Raw genomic sequence first — 9,898 nt, forward strand, 5'->3', positions numbered from 1 at the left:
TCTATCACAAAACGCTGGTTATTTGTGTTGTTCAGATTCTCTGTATAATTTTTAATTTTTTGAACATTGCTGCTTGTTTTATGTAGGGAATCTCATCTCCATTGTAGCTGGCTTGTCAATTTTCTTGCTCGAGTTTTCCTATTCATTCTAAATTTTTGTTATATTTAGCAAATAATGAATGTAATTGGGTTAAACTCTCCCATTGCTTTTGTGGGTTGTCACTTTCTCCATATAATCTGTCCTGAATTATTCTGTGGGCCCGACAGACTCACATGAGCATTTAAGAGACTTGACTGGTTGGAGGCAGAAGAGACACGGAAGGGCACACACCTGTAGTCCCAGCTACTTGGGATGCGGAAGCAGAAGAATCATCTGAGCCCAGGAGGTAAGGGCTGCAATGAACTGTGATTGTGCCACTGCTCTCCAGCCAGGGCAACAGAGCGGAAACGTGCTTAATAAAAAAGTCTTTTCTACTAGATCTATATTTCTGTTTATATATAATTATACTATATAAAAGGAGAAATATATTTAGCTTCCCAGTTAAAATGATACATAATTGAATAACCTGAGTGACAAATGAGTGTTTACTAAATATATAGTGAAAAGTGACTGTCTGCATCTATATTCACCATGAAATTTCCTACTTAGTTGAAAACTTTCTTACTGGAGAATGAATTTTCATATCATGTGTGGAGATATGGAATGATAACAGAATGCTTTAATGTACAAGTATCCATGCTCTGAGTGATATGATTTGCTCACATGATTGTTTCTCTTAACTGTGGTTTCCAAGTATATAAGCCTAATCTTTTAACTCACATAATGTCTCACAAAAGTATTCTAGGATCCATAGCAGGGTTTTATTATTGGTTTTGGTACTTCTTTTAATTTTTTAAAGCCAAATTTCCTTTCCAAGAAAAAAACCCACTTGTTTCTATTTCTTTAACTGTATCAGTTGTCTTAGTTCAGGCTGCTAGAACAGAATACCATGAACTGAATGGCTTAAACAAAAAACATTTATTTCTCACACTTTTGGAGGCTGAGAGGTCCAAGATCAAGGTGCTGGCAGATATAGTGTCTGGTGAGAGCTTGCTTCCTGGTTCACAGACCATGGTCTTCTCATTGTAACCTCATGTGGTGAGAAGGGCAAGAGAGTTCTGTTGGAGTTCTTTTTAAAAGGGCACAAATCCCATTTATGAGGGTTTCACCCTCATGACTTAATTGCCCACCAAAACTTCTATCATGATACCCTCACCTTGGGGGTTAGGATTTCAATATAAGAATTGAGAGGAGATGCAAATAATCAGTCCTGTGTACCAATGAAACACCAATTACACTATAGATTCACTGTTTGTCTCCTATTAATATTTGCTTACTATTGTTAATGTTTGGAAAGTTCTTCATAGTCAGTCTGACACTTCCTATTGCACCCTTTCCATAAAACCCACACACACAACAACAAACTATTTCTCTACCTATCTAGGAAACTGAGCTGTGTAATAATGATTCAATAGTATGGAATGAGATATGTGACTTAACTATATATCACACATAATATTTTATGTAAACCAATGACTGAATAATATGATTTTGTTTTGTTTTCACAAGCTAATTGTTAGAAGTAGAAATTTATCTGTTGTAGAGATTTGGTTATCATATTTGATATTTGTTTCCTGTTTACAGTATATAGCTAAAATATATTTTCTTTTAATATTAAGTGAAAATATAAAGTTATTTAAATGGTAAATAAGCTTTCTGCAGATCCTTCTTTTTGCGTTGGAAAGAATAATCAGTGAAAGGTTTTATTTATTTTCTTTGCAAACTCAAAGGTATTTATTTCTTAGAAAGAGATACATCGTTTCTTACTATTAGCTTGGTTTAAAGATGACAAGAAACAGAGATGCAAAGCAATAAAGACAAAAATGGTCCCACGGTCAGTGTCATTCAGTTGCCTTCACTTACCTCCAAAATAATAGGTGACCCCTGAGTCCATCAGCACAGCCACCAGGGGGTGAATGGCTATGTCACCATCCACCACCAAACTCACATGGCTCCACTTCGCAGATAAGGACACGGAATGCCACTGCCCATCATTTAATCCAGCACCTGAGGAAATAAGATCAAAGACAACTCTAAATTGTGAATTTGTTAACACTTGGATGCCATTTGATTCCGATCACTGAAGAAGTCAGAGAACAGCGGTATTTACATATTTGTATGTCACTGAGAAAACAATCATCTTTCTTTAATGACAGGATTTCATTTATTATGACAATAACACATGAATGAAATTATTCTTCTTTCCGGAGTCACTATAATTAATTCTGATAATGCACTTAAAGGAGTTGAAATTTCATTATCCAATATACATGTCAAACGTCTTTACCAGTGGGATAAAAAAATACACAGTTTAGTTCCATTCTCAAACACAAAATTTGCTTCCTTCATGAATCTCACAAAAATATTTTAGAAGGCTCAAGAAAGTGAGTGAGTAAATTTGTATCAAGAATAATTGTGAAAGGCTTTCTTTTTTTTAGAAAAAAAAGTGATACATAATAATTGCACATATTTTGGGGTACAACAGGATTGAAATGGCGGGAAAAGATCACCGAGTTTCCCATTCAGGTAAACTCTGCTTTCCCTCTCTGAGCTGTTTTACAACTTGGCAAACTGTAAAAACCTGACAGTAATGCAAAATCCTTTTCTTCCACAGAAATGCAAAATACTTGTGCCTGGTGGAATATATAGTTGGCTACAGAGCCATCTCATATCTGTCTGGAATTCATTTTGGCATACCTTACCTGCCTCTGTGTGTGTGGTTCTTCGACTTTTCCTTTGAGCTGATTGTAATATCTTACTGTTTCTTCATTAATTAATGAATTGAAATTTGACATATGTTCATATGTTTTCTAACTGAACACAATATGATTATAGGTATGATTATCCCTTCTTTTAAAAATTATAATTCAATGTTTGATAAGAAAATGCTTCAGAAAGAACTAGAGGGGTACTTCATATCTACGAACACCATTTCTTATATATTTATATTCACATCCACATTACTCAGTGATTCGTAGTCTCGTACAAGAAAATGGAATCTCAAGACCCCAAGCTCGGTCTGCCGAAGGGAAAGTGAGGCTTGGAAGCTGCCTTCTTTTTATTCCCAAATGGGTCACTGTCATTTCACGTTTACTTTATCTTTTGTAAAATGTAGATTTACTGAGGGTAAGAGGAATGCATCATCGACGTTTTCCTCCACTTCCTCTTTTCACATGTGAAATGTAGATTCCCTGAGCTCTAATCAGGGCATCACTAAGAATGCAACCACTCACCTCCTTGCCCACACTGCCTTTTTATTTCCTTCTGCTGCTGCTGGCTCCCCCCACTCTAATACAGAAGTTCCCAAAACCCTCTGTGGAGAAAGGCACAGACCACGGATCCTCCTGTGACCTGTATTTCTTTTTCCCGGGCACGTCCTCAACCTTGGCGTGACAAGCCTCTGTCTCCTGAGACCTGCCTCAGTCACTTTTAGGTTTACAGTGTTAACTATGAAGTTAATGCTGTGAAATAATTTGATAACATAAGGAATTGTCTTTGATCATAAGTTGAAACATTAAAATATTTAACATCACTAGATGAATTCTGTGTTTCCTTTTACCTGGTAATACGTCAAAGATACATGCCAACGAATGGATTAAAAATGAGATTAGCTTCGTGAGGCCTCTTAAATTAACATTTCACTGATGTTTAAAATTAAGCAAAGTTCAAAACTGCTTCAGAAATCACATACATCATAATACACTCTAGTAGAAATATTTTTATGAAGTTAACATATTAGTTGAGAGTCTTAGGAAGCCTGTTCATTATTAAAATGACTCTGTGCTTGATTTATTTCCTTTGCAAACATGTACTTACATGAAGTTAATATTAGCATTTCAAAGTAGTACTTTTCTTAAAAATTAAACATTAATATTTCAGCTTTTCCTTTAACCTTCAGTGATGTATAAAACAGAAACACAAGTAATAACAATGCATAAGGAAAAATTGTTTTTAAAAATCAATCAAGATTACTGGATGTCTGCATTGTAAAACTAGGCATTGTCTAAATACAATCTCTAGGATTATATTTAATTCTACAGGTCTCTATGCCTTTCATGCTCTTTTAGTTTTTTATTTTTTGAGTTGGGGTCTCATTCTGTTGCCCAGGCTGGGGGGCAGTGATACAATCATGGCCCTCTGCAGCCATGGACTCAAGAAATTCTTTCACCTCAGTCTCTCGAGTAGCTGGGACTACAGGTACGTGCCACCATGCCCAGCCAATTGTTTAATTTTCTGTAGAGATGGGGTCTTGCTATGTTGTCTAGGCGGGTCTTGAACTCTTGAGCCCAAGCAATCCCTGCCTCGGCCACCCAAAGTGCTAGGATTACAGCTCCTGGCCTTCTTTCAGTTATTTTACTATAATAAATTGTAGAAAATTGTAAGCAAGCAAATGACTGTCCATAAATGTGAATATTAAATTTTGTCAAAAAAATACAATTGATCTTTTTCCTGTTCCTCCCCCATTCCATATATGCCAGTTTTACATTATATGCAAATTCATTGTAGCTTACTGCTCATATCTTTGATTATTTGAATTCTCCTTTGAACCTGCTGTGACATTTACTGATTCCATCATTAACTCATGAGTTGAGTAAAATCTCTGACATATTTTCCTTACAATTGTATAATTTCTGTTGGTGCAATCTTTAAGAATATCTTTTGACAAATACAAGCGATCATTGCATATTTTTTCATGTCTATGAAAATATTTTTTCTTTTTGTTTATGCTATTATATTTGGCCTTCCATCATTTATACCCAAGAAAATCAAATACAGTGGTATCTATAACTATTTTAATGAGAAATTACTAAATAAGTAGTCACATACCACACAGATGTTATTTTAAACATGTTTGAATATGAAGATGCTTTTTTTTTTTTTTTTTGAGTTGGAGTCTCACTCTCGCCCAGACTGGAGTGCAGTGGCCGCTCGGACCTGCCGGGCTCCGGCGATCCTTCCGCCTCAGCCTTCCAAGTAGCCGGAATTACAGGCATGTGCTACCACGCCCAGCTGATTTTTTGATTTATTGTAGAGATGAGGTCTCACTGCCCAGGTGAGTCTCGAACCCGTGGGTTCAGGTAATCCACTCACCTCAGCCTCCCAAAGGCGCGGGATTACAGGCTGAGCCACCGAGCCCGGCTGAAGATGATTTCTTATCAAGAACTAGAGTATTTTAAATGCAGAGACAAAAATATCAGTCTCACAAAACCATGAGCTAAAGTGAAATCCTGCTGTGATTTAGGGACCCTAATTACATTAAATTCTAATTATTGTGCAACTCAGAGCTGGAGAAAATGCTTACTCAGACCTTCCTTGCACCTAGAATGTGTGCAACTCATTAGAACTACTGACTCGGGGGCGGGGGGAAGAAATTGTGGGCAGTCTGAAATGGGCAGAAGATATTACTGAATATCTTTTTAGTAGAAACATTAACTGATCTTAGAGGGTTGTAAACCTTCATCTAAGTTTCTTGACGGCTGTGTAGTGACAGAAGTCAACTTGCAGAAAATTGAAAATAATGTATATAATACTTGTCCATAGAGATGCAAACTCTGTCCAGGGAAGGGTATTACCTTTCTCTGTGTACATTAAAAAGCTTGCTAGGTTTGCATCTATTTGCAATTTCACTTTAGAATTCCTTTTCTGACTACAGATCTTCCTTAAACAGGCTTCATTCACTGATATAAGGGTAAACACAAGTCTGAAAAAAAAAGTCCAACACACAGAAACTTCCTTGGTGCCAAAAGGGACAGACACTTTACTCACTCTCCCATTTCTTAGAATCTTTCCTTTAAAGCAGGGGTCCCTAACCCCCAGGCCACAGACTGGAACTTGTGTGTGACCTGTTAGGCACTGGCTTGCCCGGCTGGTGGTGAGCCAGCAAAGCTTCATCGGTATTTACAGCCACTCCCCCTCGCTCACATTACTGCCTGAGCATCTCTTCCTATCAGATCAGCAGCATTAGACGGTCATAGGAGCGTGAACCCTACTGTGAGATGCCCATGGGAAGGATCTAGGTTACACACTCCTTATGAAAACTGAATGCCTGATGATCTGAGGCGAGCCTGCAGCAGCTGCAAGTACAGATGAACATTAGCGCTGAGGTTTGACTGCACATCACCCCACCCCTCCCTTCGATGGAAAAACTGTCTCGCGAGAAACCGGTTCCCGATGCCAAAAAGGTTGGTGGTCGGTCCCTGCTTAAAGACACTAATTGCAAATCTTCGATAAACTGCCTGAGCCCGCGGGTTCGAGACCCGCCTGGGCAGTGAGACCTCATCTCTACAATAAATCAAAAAAATAAAATAAAATCAGCCGGGCGTGGTAGCGCATGCCTGTAGTCCCAGCTACTCGGAAGGCTGAGGCGGAAGAATGGCCCGAGCCCAGCAGCTCGAGGCTGCGGTGGCCGAGAGCAGCCACTGCACTCCAGTCTGGGCCACCGAGTGAGACTCCAACTCAAAAAGAAAAAGAAAAAAATCTTATTTACAAAACAAGTATTTCGCTTCTTTCTAGTTTTACCCCCAGGGATGTTTTTCTAAAGGCCCTGGAGACATTTCTTTGAGATGTAAACCTCCAGGAAGATGATGTCCCTTCATAGTCTCCATCTCTGCGGGAGTTTAACTTTGGGGCTTGGCCCCAAGTTATAACCACCTGCTTGTCACAGAGACAGCGGTTTTAGTTTTCCCTTCAGATTAACAAGCCAATAAAGATGGTTCCCCAAGTGCCAGGTGAATTTAGGATGGCCTTCGTGGAACAAATGCTGCTATCAAGTCCTCTTACTAGAGAACAAGCTATCCTGTCTCTGCCCAGCTGTATAAATAGATAAGAATTCTTTCTGTCTTTGCAATCACGTTAGCAATTGCCTGAAATGTGCCTCACAGTCTGGCTTAATGCTTATTCCATAATAAAACTATTTAATTATTTTCCACCTCGTGAAAGGGATTCATTAGGTTGATAGGCAGTTTTTATCTCTATTTTTCCAACACCGATTCCCTCATTAATTAATGAGTAACATAAAATCTTTGCCACATGTTCATTTTGTATATGTGTGTGGGTCATGATTTCACCCTTTCTTGGAGAAAATCCTGTTTGTGAGGAAACAGAAAATAAATTTGCATTTTTAAAAGATATGAAGTATGTATGTCCTCTGAGTGTTTGTTGTGTCTCCCACAGACTACCCTGGATCAGAGATGGCTTGCCTGATTGTTCCCGAAACACTAAGATAAATCCCTGCCCTTTGAATTTCTTCTTCACAGGTCTCAAAATCCTGCTTTCACACAGAAACATCTAACAGCAGTCTAATCAAATGTGGACTTAAGTAGCCAAAAGGAATCTCTTTTTGAGTATAATAATCCCCTGGTCTCAAGGAAGACATCAGCTGCTTCTTCTGTGTCTTTTTCTTTCTTGGACTCCCTTATGTTAAAACAGCGGCAACAACAACAACAAAAATCCAAAAAACCCTATTTGGTTCTGACGTCAGTTTAGTCATGATGCAGTTTTTGGGACTCAAATGTCCTCCTAAAATTGCAAATCCAATCAGCAAATCCAGCAGCTCTGTGGTTGTCAGGCTTGCCCACACCACCTTGCACACGAGAAGCAGATTAGTAACCATCTATCGTTACTCAGTCTGGGCTCATGGGATTTGAGCCCCTGACCTAAAAGTCCTATCAAAGCATCTGCCCAAAAAAAGCAGGCCCTTGAAGAGGAGTAGGGATGAGAGGGCCGGATTGGGGTGGCCACTGTACAAATAAAGTCAGATTTCCTTCCTATTGTTCTCCCTGCAAAGAAGACCTAAGGTGTTCTAGTTTAAAAGTGAAAACAGCTGAGGTATGGGAGGCTGGGTGATTTGCAGATCAGAAGTGGAAGTGGCAAGTGGAGGAGGGGAGATTCTCCCCAGGTGCCAGGCTGTCATCCTGGAAAATCCATCGGCCATCCACAAAAGATGAGAAACTCTTGGTAACTGCTGGCATGTTTCACTAGAAGGCAAGGATTATCAATTGCCTACTGTGGATAGACTCTTTCTCCCCCCACATACCAGGAGGGGAGGAAAGGGAAAGGAGAGGAGAAGCCAGTGGGGAGAGGGAAGGTGTGTGTCTCCGGGTGTTGTCCATGAGATCCTGACTGTAAGAGGGAAACCCCAAAAACCCAGAATTTATTTATTAAGAAGTGTGTATTTATTCTTATATGTTTAAACTTCAGTCATGTTCAAAGTACTCTCTGTTTGATGCAATACACCTATTGAGACACTTTTCCGCTGATCAAAACAGTTTTTGAACTTGTCAATTTTGGTGCCTTTTAGTGTTTTGTTTTTTTTTTCCCCCACTTCTTCCACATCGACAAAACAATTCCCTTTGATGAACAAGGGAATTCTCCCCAGAGAAATAAGACAAAAAAGTCGGTGGGGTGAGATCAGGTGAATAGGGAGGGTGGGGTCATGCTACTTGTGGTCAAAAACTGCTGAACACTAGAGGTGATGTCGGCAGGTGTGCTCATAAATCACCCATCACGAACGGGCAAATGTGTTGAAAGAATCTCCCCCCGCCCCCCAAAAAATTCACTGAAGTTGAATGCAGCCTCTCAGCAACTGTAGCTTGTACACTGATGCCGATGGATGGGTTCCTAGAACACTTACCTAGTGGGGAAAGCCTGTACTACAAGGGGCCTGCCCTCCATAAGATTCTGGTTTTTGGGGGGGTCTCCCCTTATAGTTCTCTGGGATACAGCCTGAGTATATGTTTGCCAGGAAGGAAGCTTAAGGGTATTACATATTTTCCTTGTATATGGAGAGGTTTGTCTGCAGAAATGTCATAGGTAGTCATGTCGGTCAAAGAGCACTTTCGTGATGGCTGGGTGTCCCATATATGAAAAGTCTAAAAGGAATTAACAATGCAGTTCCTCCACCTAGGGCCACTGAGTTGTCTCATTTATCAACTTATTAGCAAATGACTCATCAGCTGGCTGGCTGTGAGGCTCATAGAAGTATATCTATTACCTGCTGTGATGTTCCTCAATGACTGTCCCAGCTGGAAGAGGCTCAGTTTGAGTTTTCCATCCTTAAGAAAGAGGGCAAAACTCCCTGAACCACGTCGAAGTTCTCCGAAAAGCAAATGTCCATCTCTGTTCCATGTTCGGAATTGAAAAGTGATAGACACTTTGTCCTCCTCAGAGTTGCCCGGCAGGACCAGATAACTCCCGGAGCTCAGAAAAGTCACAGGGACAATCTGTGGCTGTGGACATGAGAAGGACACCTTTCCCTGAAATAAAACAAAAGACCACATTAACCAGCTTCGGGTGGTGCTTACACCTAATTAAAGATAGATTTTACAAAGGCTTCTTTTCAATCTCAATTGTGGAAATGTGGCTGCTAAGGATCAAATCTGTGATATGTATCTTATCTTTTAACAGTAAGTATTGTTGCAATTGGACAAACCTATCCCTATGGCTTTTTGTGGGCGTGTTTGTGTGAATGTATCCACTTCTCCACTTCTCAGCATGAGCAAGAGTCTCGATGGATTTTAATTCAATAGAAGTTGATTCAATGCCAACTACTTTCCAGACCCTGCGCTAGACCTGAGGATGTAGCAATGAACAGTACATCTCTGTGCCCTCAGATTGTCCTTCTGAGCAATTTGGGCTTCCCTAAACAACATTCCTCAAAATCTCCTTTGTACCAGCTTTGCTATCTTACTGGTTCCCTCATTAATTAATGAGTTGGCTAAATCTTTGACACATGTGCATTTGATATTTGCACGAGTCATACTTTCAGCCTTGGAAAATCATATTTTGACACTGCTCCAAG

At 39.7% G+C, this 9,898-nt stretch overlaps 1 long non-coding RNA gene across 1 annotated transcript; it reads right to left on the minus strand.

Annotated features, from left to right (window-relative positions):
- Positions 1-1,805: 1,805 nt before the first annotated feature.
- Positions 1,806-9,354, minus strand: LOC103270823. The gene is made up of 2 exons (XR_505001.1): positions 9,092-9,354; positions 1,806-2,106 (listed from the first exon to the last, which is right to left on the minus strand). It is a non-coding gene; the product is annotated as an uncharacterized LOC103270823 (long non-coding RNA).
- Between the last annotated feature and the right edge of the window lie 544 nt (positions 9,355-9,898).

This window comes from Carlito syrichta, unplaced genomic scaffold (genome assembly GCF_000164805.1).
Source record: "Carlito syrichta isolate Samal-C Ts95f unplaced genomic scaffold, Tarsius_syrichta-2.0.1 Scaffold28616, whole genome shotgun sequence".
Taxonomy (NCBI): Eukaryota; Metazoa; Chordata; class Mammalia; order Primates; family Tarsiidae; genus Carlito; species Carlito syrichta.